At 36.3% G+C, this 12,269-nt stretch overlaps 1 protein-coding gene across 4 annotated transcripts in view; it reads left to right on the top strand.

Moving 5' to 3' along the window:
- The window catches only part of LOC149161369 (solute carrier family 40 member 1-like), a 380,866-nt gene that overhangs the window by 26,319 nt on the left and 342,278 nt on the right, over positions 1 to 12,269 (top strand). The window lies entirely within an intron of this gene.

The raw sequence follows: 12,269 nt of genomic DNA, 5'->3' as shown, positions 1-12,269 counted from the left end.
CCACTGCTGTTGCTGCTACTGTCAAGTTTGCACTTCACTAAGTCTCTCCTCATGTCTTCCTTCTTAAGAGTGGCCCACATTCCTTCCCAATTTGGTAATCTCTGGCTGCCCAGGATGCTCTGGAAAAATACTTGCCATTCTTCGGAAACAAAATTCAGGGCCAACCTCACCATCTCGGTAGGCTGAGGTGTTGACCCCGCAACTACCAACGAGTCTCAGATTTCTGAAGCCTTGTTAGGAATGGATCAATGCGTTCCCCCTTCTGCATCTGCGTGGATCTCATCTTTTGCTCCAAGTACATCTTCCGCTGCTCGTAAGATCCTTCATATAATGTATCCAATGCTTCCCACATCTGTTGGGCAGTATCCTTGTTGGCAATGTGACACAATACGTGATCTCTCACTCTGTCGAGGATCAATCGCTTGGCCTTTTCCATCTCACCCTTGTACTTCTTGAGCGGATTTGGATCCGCGGGTACAACTACCACACTGTCGACATAGGTTTTGAGATCGTGCTCATTCATATGGCATGAGATCCTTGCCTTCCAGATCACGTAGTTAGATTCACCCTCCAACCGATCCTGATCTCGCAACCCATGAGCTGCCATGTTTGCTAGTGAAATGTCGAATTGCCTCCTCTCTCCTCTATGCTGCTGTTGGGCTGGCCTACATACTCCTTGTTGGAGTTAGTATATTTGTTGCTCCTTGTTGCTGCTAAGCAAATGAGAATTCAAACTTCTTGGCTGGAAGTTCTCTAAGGAAGAATTCCCTCAAGTGTGTCTTCTTCTCCCCCCATTGACGCTATTCTGTCAACCACTGTTGCAAAATATTTGCGTCCCAGCTGAAGATCTGCTCTGCAAGGAAAAGTACGTTGTTCACTTCTGCCTCTAGAAAGCTTTGAACTGGAGATCGAATTTCTCTGTCGACTCACTCTGAGAAATCAAATTCTCCTCAAAACTTCGACCTCCTTGGCCCATGAACTGTGCTGCCTATGGGGTTTCGAATTGTTGGCTCTGTAGTAATTTCGGTCTCCTCTTCATTTCTTCTTTTGATCTCTTCTGCTCACGATCTGTCCTTTGATACCATGTGAAAATTTGGAAGCCCAAATTTCTACTGCAGCAACTGATTAAGTTCTTTCTATTTGTTAATTACTGAATAAATTATTTACTACTTACTCAAGCAAATACTGAAACTAATACACTGCAACCTTCACCAATTAAAATTATATGCGGAAACAAGAAATTGAGTAAGAAAGAAATACACAACACATTACACTATTATTTTTGGACAAATGTCCCTGGAAAACCCAATGCGGGGAAATCGGTGCAGCAGCTGAGGGTTTTTATTATTAAGCAATAGTTTTCTGAATACAATCTTTGGATGCCTTACTGGCTATCCAATACAGAGAACCTGACTGGCAGAAGATTAGTGAGAAATACCTCACACTATCACTGGCGATCCGACATTGATCCAGGCCCCACGCTGGCTCTACGCAGCTACTGCGTCAACCTACGTAGTTCTGCGTCAACCTCTCTGGGGATCTGTGTCACCTCTTCCCAGATCTCCTGCTGCCTGGAGCTTCGTTCCTCTATCTCTCCGGTCTCATACCTCGGCTTCTGGCTCAGGAACTCGACTTCCTTGCTGAATTTCAGACTCTCTCTGAAGCCCTGTGTTGCCTCTGCATAAGCTTACGCTGCCCAGCGTGGACTTTGCACTTTCTCTTCTAGATCTCTCTTTGCCTCCTCTAGGATGTATTCGGGGATCAAGAAACTCTCCAAGTGGAACTATCCCTGCCTCTCACTGTAATAAATCACTTCGATCTTCTCTCTAGCAACTGCTGCACTGCCCTCTCTGAGAAATTCGATCTCTTGATCTCTCTTCGATGTGTTTTCCAAATGCCCATCAAGCCTCCTCTTATAATCCTTTAGTTGAGAACCAACAACCCAGATTAGATTCTAATCAATGGCTCAGATCATTTTGGCTTGATCCTCGTCTTCTTCTAGAAGTTTCACCCACATGTTGATTAATACCGTTTAATTATTTAAATTTCCTAAGTTTAGACATAGGCACATATTAAAAATAATTAATTATTTTAATAAACTGTCTCTGAGTGGAATTTCCCAAAACGATTTCTGGGTATTGTGGAATACATGTGTCCAATCCTCCCTGCAAATTTTGAGGCTTAGAGCACATCTGATGCTACTAGAAATCAACAACTAGGTCAAGGGTGTGGAGTTGATCAACAATAGAGGGGCTTGACCATGTTTGGGAGGAGAATAGGATCAAGGGACTAATTTTATTTTGAAATTCAAATGAAATGATCGAAATGAGGACATATCCCAAAGCAACCTAGGGAGAGGAATGATTCTTGGGTTGGGGCTTGCAATATCTCGGGATTCCACCGTCGTATTGAGCTCAAACTTGGAGGACTCCTTGAGAAGACCCCAATGCCATTTTGGACCAACTTTCAAGGATTTTGGATGGCTACAAAATATTTCGCTTGATGCCTTAGGAGACCTTCTAGGGTTAGGCCTAGAATTAGGAGAAGTGAATAAAAGAAAGGTTATTTGACCACCAAAGGGATGCGAGGATCAATGGCTTGCTTCTTGGGCTTAATGGAGTGAAGGTACACCTAGATCGAGGATTTTCTTATGCTAAGGAGCCCTAATTGACCTTCGTTAGCCTTTCCAAGTGCAACAACTAGGTTATTAGGGATTTATACTTCAAATTTGCAAAGGAGATGAAGTTTCAAGTTCTTTCAACCTATAAGGTGCCTCTAGGAACATTCACCCACTCCCTCAAAGAGCAATGCATGCATTAAATCACTTATTCAAGAATTTCTCATTATTTTAGCCCATACAAGAATAATGATAACAACGCCATGCAGTAGACAAGTAAGATGACAAAAACAACATTAAATTTCAATTACAAGAGAGAGAGAGTATATCCATTCATCAACTTTGCATTAGAAAGAAGCTCCAAAGACAATAATGAAAATCCAAACATCATAGTGCATCAAGAATCTCCAAAAACTCATCCAAGAAAGGAAGTGCTAAAATCTCTCAAGAGATACTAATCCAATCCAAGTGATGGTGAGAGGAATGAATGAGCCTCTCATCTATTTATATAATCCACAAGGGGGTTCAAATAACCTAATTAGCCTAATAATGCCCCAAATAATAAAATAATGTACAATAATGACATGACTTGGTGACAAGCCCACCAAGATAGCTCAATAATACAAAGATAAAGCCTCTCAAGAGGGAAAAATAGTAGATACAATGAGTCGTTGGGCCATTGAGGAGGCCTAGTGGAGTCCAAAGTGTGCCAATGTGAGAGAATAGGCTCCAAACATAGTGATCAAGGGGGTGGCCCCTTGATATCCAAGCAAATCCAATGTGGTGCCCCCAAATGGGTGTGGGGGCACAATGACAACCTCATGGGTCTCCAAGTGGATCAATAATGCTTGTATACCATCTGTAAGGGCTGGAATGATAACATAAGCCCTCCCATTGTCTCCCATGGTGAGACACATCCTCATCTGGGCCCTACAACATTTGCCAAGTGTATGGTGCAAGTGTGAAGCCGACTAGGCAAGGTGGTCTAGATGCATCCTTCTCATCCAAAAAGGCGGAACATGAGCAATCAATGAATCGTGTTGAGGGACCCATGAAGTAGTAATTTGCTTTACTGCTATGGTGGAGGCCCATGGCTCTCAATGCTCACCCTACAAGTGCCAATGTCACCCTCTGGAGGGCTTGGACCTTGTATAGGGAGAGCAAACCCCAAATGGAGACCCACCTGCAATCTTATATAAGATCCTATGCATCTCATTGCCTTCCAGTATAACAAATCATTAGAGTAATTGAGTAAAAGAGCTTACAAATCATGGAAAACAAGTGGACACTTCATAGTGGCATGCCCTTCCATAGTGGACTTTGGCATGTACAGGTGTCTCCAAGCTCAATAAAAGGGTTAACCAAGGACTCTATTAGGTGGTTTCAACCTTTAAAGGGTGTAACATGTCCATGGTACATCCATCAAGTGGTAGGTGGCATGTGATATAATGATGGAATAGAGTGGGGATCACGGCACTGCTCCAAGCCACATGCCATAGTACAAGGGTAGCTATAATAGGGGAAACCCACACTTTGGTATATGAGTGTAGGAAGGAGCAATCTTGGTACATGAATTACCCCAACCTTTGTTTTTACACCCTTCTTCATATGCCTTTTGCCTTCGATTGTTTTTTCTTCATAACTGCTTGAGGTTCCAGGGGATTAACAGTGGATACCCCCTTAAGGTGGGGCGGTTCATCGCCACTAGGGGTTAGGACAATCATGGGTTCCTTAATGATGGAGAGGGCTCATATAGGGCCCATAGGAACCAGGGTGATGGCCATAGATAAGGGGTAGGGCTCATGTTTGGCTTTTTCCCAAGTGCTAAATTTGTATGTCCTTACCATCTTTTGCATTTTATGGTACATTTCCTCTTAAGAGTGGCCAAATTATGCTTTTTCCTTTCTTTTTAGCTACATCAACCTCTGGGGCATCGTTTCAGGCCTGACCCAAGGTGTGGACAAGGGGGAGGGGAGGCTGACTCCTTGTGGACCCACTGAACAAATGTGGACCCGGATGGGAAAAATGATGAATGAGGTTGTAATGAGCAAAAGGGGAGTGATGTATATGGTATTGGGAAGCAGGACCACGAAACCAAAATCGGGGTTTCACATGTTGTGTCATCCCTAAAACTTAGTAGCCTATAAAGGAGATCCCACGGAACGAGGATACAAGGTTAACCATCAATTGGGCAGAGGGGACAAGAGTACAAACCTAGTCCACTCTTTCCGTCAAATCCCCCCACTAAGTCATGCCCAAAAGTGTCCATGATAAGTAAACAAAAATACCCAACTACACGATGAAAAGACATACCTTCGAGGTTGGAAGGCCCACCTTCAAACATACGATCATAATAGATGGGCAAGGGACAACATGGCTAGCTCAAGTGACAGAGAAAATGGCACATCGAGCTATTTGGTGGTTGCAAGGGGTTGCTGGTTGCTCGCTGAAGACCATCTAGGATAAAATTTTCTCCTATGGATATCACCCACAAAGTGGTGGGTAACAAGACCTAAAGAAGCTTGGGAAGAATGGGTGTGTACATTTTGCATGTATGGGGACAACTATGAGAATATGATGCTTTTAGATATATCAGGGACAACTATGAGAATATGTTAGCATTGGTTCCTTGACATTGTATTTTCAACGAGAGGATTGTTAGAAGGTTGGGCCAACTCATCATGAATTTGAATAAGAAAATGATTGAACTGCAAAAGGCGAAAATTAGGGAGCCTGGTGGCCCCATAGACTATTTTTAGTCTCGTGGACTTTAAAATATCATTTCATTTTAAGAGAAAGTTTATTTAAAATGTCCGTTATTAATTTTCAAAGATTTGACATTGAATAATGAATGTAAAAATATTTATTTAAAATATTTGTTGTTAATTTTTTTAAATTTTAACCTTGAGTAAAATATAGAACAATAAAATATATCTCTAGAATTAAATTTGAAAATTTCTTTTTAATTTCAATTTCAAAATATAATAAATATTTATATTTTTTTAAATGATAATAATAAATATTTGTAATTTTTAAAAAAGTAAACTTAAAAAACAAAAACCTACTCCATTAATTATATATATATTAAAAACATATATATATTAAAAACCTATACCATTATATGTATGCTAGTATATAGATATATATTTTACCTATTTAACTTATTGGCTAGATTATTAATATTGAAATTTTATAAACATAAAAATTTGGTTGTTAATATTTAAAAAATCAAAACATATAATTGTAATTTTTAAAAATATTTTTCACTGGTTTATATTTAAATTTACATCATACATTATAATTAATTTACTCTAGTTATTCTCACCATTATTTATGTGTTTTTTAGTACTTACATTACATAATATCTATTACTTCATTTAGTTTAAATATAGTTAAATTAAAATAAAAATTGTGTCTTCATGATGACAACCTATTGATAATAATGTGAATGATAGCCAATTCTAAAATTTCCATAAAAAATCATGTAACAAAATTTTCTTTTCCAAAGAATATTAAGCTGCTAATAAATGTTTATGCTCCTTTTTAATATTAATAAGCTGCTAATAAATGTTTTATGCTCCTTTTTAATATTAATGTTGGACATGGTTAGGACAAAGTACCTAATGAGGCAAACATGGCTTTTTCGGTACTTATGCCAAGATAGGTTTGCAATATGGACCCACTAGCTTGTGTACTTGTTAAAATTGGCAACTAGGGCCAAACTCCATGTGGGTCATCTTATTAATGGAAGCTGATATTTTTCTTGGATCCCTCTCATCGAGAGGTGTAGGATTGATCTAAAGATCATCCGATTCCGATAAGTATTCATGGAGATATGAATTTATTTGTGTTATGGGACAATTCGTCAAGGTCGGCTAGCAACCAAATATACCCCACTTGTGCTCAACGTTTTACTATAAAAGGAGGAGGTCTTCAAGTCATTTGCACACACACTCTTCTTGTGATCTCTTCCTCTCCACATGTCTTTGGGTTTTGGTGGGAGGAGAGATACTAAGAGTATACGCTGGCCTAAGTCTTATGATGCCCTAGCTGCAGTAAGGAGGATGCCCTAGCAGCAGTCTAGCTGCAGTTAAAGGAGGAACATCTAGACGCAGTCAAAAGAGAAGGCTCTACACAGATCTAAGGAGCAACTAGAGGAGGCTTCTAGCCACACCATTTAGAGGTGCCCTAGGCTGTAGTCAATGAGGGTTTTTATGCAGTGAGAGGAGGCACTTATACACAGTAAAGGGAGGACCTTAATCCGCAGTTGAGGGTGACACTTATTCACAGAAAGGAGGTCTCTTAGCCGCAGTTGGAGAGGCCCTAATCAACAGCAAATGAAGGCCTAAAACCACTGCCACAAGAGGCTTCTATCTGGCCCTAATCCGTAGTTAGGAAAGGTCCTAATCTGCTGTCCAAGAAGCACTTATATGCTGTCCAGGAGGAGCATTAATATGCTATGAAAGAAGCCCTCAAACCATAGTTAGAAGAGCCCTTATCACAACATTAAAAGGAACCCTCAGACGCAACAAAGATAGAGATATCTAGCCGCAGAAAAAGGAGGTATCTAACTGCAATTTGATGTATGATCTATCAGCTGTCCAAAGGAGCTTCAATACGCTGCAAAGGAGGTGAACTAAGGAAGCCCCAACACATCAAGAAGAAGCATGATCAGATTGCTGTAGGTGACATCTCATTGCTGTAGATGACAATAATGTGATAGAGGTTGTTCCAGGTATGAGACTGTTTGTAGAAGTGAAAGCCACAGTCATAAGAGGAAACTGTGTGATGATGAAGTTTGTTGCAGACTTAGATCAAATCTAGTAGGACTGGTTTCATATGCAGATTGGGTACTGATATACTGATGCATTTATAACTGTTTTGAGGTCTTGTACTTCTGTGTTGCTATGTGCTAGGCCACAAGCCATAGCACCATAGCAAAGGTTTCTTTGGTGCTGCTCTCTCTTAAGTTTGTTTTGAAGATCATATAGGAAGAGTTGGACAACCTCAGATATCCTCATCAGATCAACAAGCTTATACATGGGTCAGTTGCAAGCATGAAGAATCATGGACAACAACATCATGGTAAAGCATGGACAATAGCAAGTACAGTGAAGCAAGTACATTGGGACAGCAGTAAGCATGGTGCAGCAGTGGCACTATGTACAACAATGATAAACACTGGGACAACAACTGCATGAGGTCCCAGATTGTGATGATGGGTGCAACATGGTGCAACACGGTGAGCTACAACACATGGACGAGATGCAGCACAATGATAGGTGAAGGAGTCACCTTGGAGAATCAATTGAAGCAGCATGTCTTCAACTGATCTCATGTAGAGATGATCTATTCTCTTATCTAGAAACTCAAAGTGTTGACTTCTATTGTAAATGTACTCTCTCTCTCTCTTTGTTGAACTATTGAAGAACATAGAAGAAGAATTGATCAAGGGTTTCCCCACATTGGGGTTTGTCCATGGCTAGCTCCACATCTTGTGTCCTCTTGTCTTGGCTTGTCTTCTACGATTTATGTTTATGTTCTATCTGCAGTTTACTTTAATGCTGATGTGATTGCTAATCTGGAAAAGATATTGAGCTAACTATGAAAATTGAAATAAATTGCTTTAAGCATAGAACATACCTAAAATTAACAGTACTTGTTCGTCTAAGAAAATCTAAAAGGTGTGACTTTGCATATGACCAAGGTACCTCTATGGTGAGTAGGTGTAACTTGTTCAGTTGGTGAGGTATCATTTTATTTGTGTTTTTTAATTAATATTATTAGTAATTATGGGTTGGGGGTGTTTATTTTTTATTAACCTTATAAGTTACGATGAGATAAAATTCTATCGAAAATTTTAAATGTATGAGTGGAGAATCTACGATACCTCCTTTCTAATTATACCTTGGGATTGATTTCAACAACAAACTCAATTGGGAAGACTGCAAAAAGAAAATAATTTTAGGAGGGTGGAAAGCATTATATGCTCTTCAAAACAGATGTAGAGAGGTAGAGTTATGGGATTGGAAAACGATTAAAGTGCTTTTTGGACTCCTAGTTTGTCTAGTGATGCTATATGGGTGTGAATTGTGGGCTAGCAACACCCCTGTCTCAAAATGGAAACAAATTGAGAAAATCCAAAAATGCTTGATCATGAGCAAGTTCAAAATAAAAAGTTCAATACCTTATGAGATAATGTTGAGTGAAATAGGAGCAACTCCCATTGAAGCAATTGCTATGGTGCGGCTCATAAGAGATCTAAAAAGAATTGAGCAAATGAGAGTAGGTAGATGGCTTAATGTTATCTTTAATGAAGGCATGAGCGAAAGAAAGAAAACATGGATGAAACAAAACTACAAATGGATGCAAAAATGGAATATCTACCTCAATGCCTGTCCCACAAATAGCAAGGAGCTAAAGGATTTTGTTATGGATAAGTTTCGTAAAAAGGTATGGGGAAAAGAGTTGGGTAGAAAGAAGAAATATTACATTGAGGAATTCAACCCTACGTGTGATCTACAACAAAAAGAGTTCATTGGAGCTAACATTTTGTGGAGGGAAAAGGTTCTTATTACTGAATTAAAGACCAACTCGCATCAACTTCGGTGTGAAACAGAACGGTGGAAAAGGTCTAAAGAAGCTTGGGAAGAATGGGTGTGTACATTTTGCATGTCTGGGGCTGTGGAATCGGAAAAACATTTCATTTTGGAATGTGAGGCATTCAAAGACATCAGAGAAAGTTACAAGAACATGTTAGCATCAGTTTCTTGGCATTATCTTTTTAGTGAGGGGATTGTCGGAAGATTAGGCTATCTCATCATCAATTTGAATCAGAAAAGGATTGAATTTCAAAAAGTGAAAATCTAATGGTCTCATAGACTATTTTTAGTCTCATGAACCTTAAAATATCATTTCATTTCATTTCATTATATACAAACCAACTAAATATATATAAATTTAAAAATTCAAAAGTTTAATTAACATATCATTTAATTTTATGAATAAGATATTTTATTGATTTACATAGTGAGTATCTCAATAACATCATTAAAGTATCATCCTATTACATAACAATTAAATTAGTGAATCAATTTATTTCATTGAATAATAAATTATTACTATTTATATTATAATATTTTCAAAATAAATATATTAAAATAGTCTAGTGAAACTTATAGATAAAATGGTATTTTTAGGGTATTTTTTGGTTAATTTTAATCAAAATCATTTTTAAAAATTTTAATTTGATTTCTTTAAGGACAAAAATTCACAATTTTACTTGAAATTATATCTCTAGGTGAAAAACTGTTTCACTTATAAATTAGACTATACCTACTAAAACTATTTTACATTATTTTTATTTTTAATAATAATAATATTCTATTATTATAATAATCAATAATTATAAATAAATTTTCCATTTGTAAATAATTTATTTTTAATTATAAGTTAAATTTTGTTTTATCTATGTGATATTTTAAAAAAATTGTATAACCGTTCTCACGCTTTCCTTATTTACGGTTTTGAATTTGACTCACAATAACCAAATATTTGCAATATTTGCGAGAGTCGGTTGGAATTAGTTGATAATTGTAAACCATGATTGTCTAATTGTAAGTTGGCTAGTTTATTATAATAATGACACATCGCATAGAGAGAATTTATACAATATAACTATGTTTATATTTTTAAATTTGAGTTTATTATTTTAGCTTTGTTTTTTTAAGTATTAAATTTTAAAATTGAATGAGAAATGTATATAAAATTATATTATAAGTCTTTTCATATTTTTTAAAAATTAATTAAATTATACATTAGATAAATTTCATATTAAAACAATTTTAATTTTCATAATAAATTTTCATAATAAAATAATTGATAAGTTTAAATAAATTATACATTAAGTTTTATAATGAAACAATTTTTAAATTTCATAATAAAATAATTGACAAGTTTAAATAGTCAACTTCCACTTCATGCTTTTTAAGTGTAAAAATTATATTTGAAATCTTAAAAAAAATAGAGTATGATATATTTTAAATAAATTTCATTATAATATTCATGGTTATAAAATTAATTTGAAAATGTTCTACTATTTCAATTTAATTTATTTATAATTTATAGATTTTAATATTTTCTTTACAAAACAAATTCATCTGTAATAATAGTTTTATCTATAAAATCAATATAAAAGTTGTTTGGCCTCTCTTCCATTTAACATAGTAAGTATAAAAGTAGCTTTGCTACTCAGTAATTTACCTATTAAAATATGTTAAAAAATGCTATAAATATAGACAAATTTTTATATAATAGTAGTAGTGTTCTTTGTATACTAGTTACAATAACTTCTGCTATCAATTACTTTTTGCATAAAAGACAGGTACTAAGTATCAACGTTGTATATTACATTTGTTTGATGTTCTTGTTGCTTTAGATATTTAAAAAATTGAAAATAATGATTAATTTTCGTATTTTTTAAGTTTCATGATATTTTCTAATAATTTCCAATATTTTCCCTGACATTGCCAATAAGTTATATTTTGGATCCCCAGTAATAAGTCACCGAGAAAATAAATGTAAGAGTGCCTAAAAAAAGCCTTTGAGAATTTTGTCCCCACAAAAAAAACTTGGCCCTTACTTCTACCGTTTCATTGTTTTATTCCATTTTACATAATCTCTTCCCCTAGGTTTAAGGCACATTTATACCACCTTCTCATTGTTCCACAGGACCATTCATGTAGGGTAACAAATCATCATTATCTATTTATCACAACTTTATGTTGCAGGCATATTAGTGCCACACTTGATTTGCTGTCAATTTGCACCCACTTGGCCATGCCTGGTCAACATGAAGAGTGGTTGATTCATTCATGTGAGGTACTAAATCACCATGAACTATATATTCTGAATGTTGCAGGCATATTTTTGCCATGATTACGGTGGTGTCAATATGCACCCACTTGGGCATATTCACTATGAAGAGCACTTTATTCCTCTTTGAAAGTCATGGATTTTGAGATTTATTGTATTTGTTCTCATTTTTATGCTTTTTTTCACGACTTACAATTTTTTTGTTCATGGGCTATTTGATGATTAAATATGTAAAGTTTCTCTATTTTAGGAATAAAAAACAGAAGCAAAAGCCAAAGAAGCATCTTTCCTTGCATATTAGTTGGAACTAATAATAGTAGCCAGTTAACCCCTTCTGCCCAGGGTTGGCATTCAATTATAGTGCAATATTCATTTGTTATTTATCTTATTTTGACAATAAATATTCTTTAAACCAGTAGTCAGGATAGGAATACAATTTATTGTTTATACAGAATTACCTCATTCCCCCTTTTCAAGAGGTAGTACAGCTTAAAGGCACTCCCTCCCCTGAAAGGATGAAACTAACGTGCATAACTGTCTATGGTTACTATAATCAAGATCTACTTACAATAACGTCTGCATTCATATGTGAAGCCCCTTACCTATGATTCACAATTTGGTTGGTCTGGTAAAATCTCCATGTTGACTGCCCGTGCTTCAAGAATTCGTTTAAAAACCATCTATGGCTATTAATCAACGAAATATTGATCCCACTGCTGTGCATTATGATTATTAACAGACTTATTGTCAAGTTGAACAATGAGGCTGGTGGAAATGA

Source organism: Pinus tabuliformis, chromosome 5_2 (assembly GCF_031772625.1).
Source record: "Pinus tabuliformis cultivar Carrire ecotype Pingquan chromosome 5_2, CPIR1, whole genome shotgun sequence".
Classification (NCBI taxonomy): domain Eukaryota; kingdom Viridiplantae; phylum Streptophyta; class Pinopsida; order Pinales; family Pinaceae; genus Pinus; species Pinus tabuliformis.
Note: the sequence above shows the minus strand (reverse complement) of the source record. Positions and strands in the feature narration are given on the sequence as shown.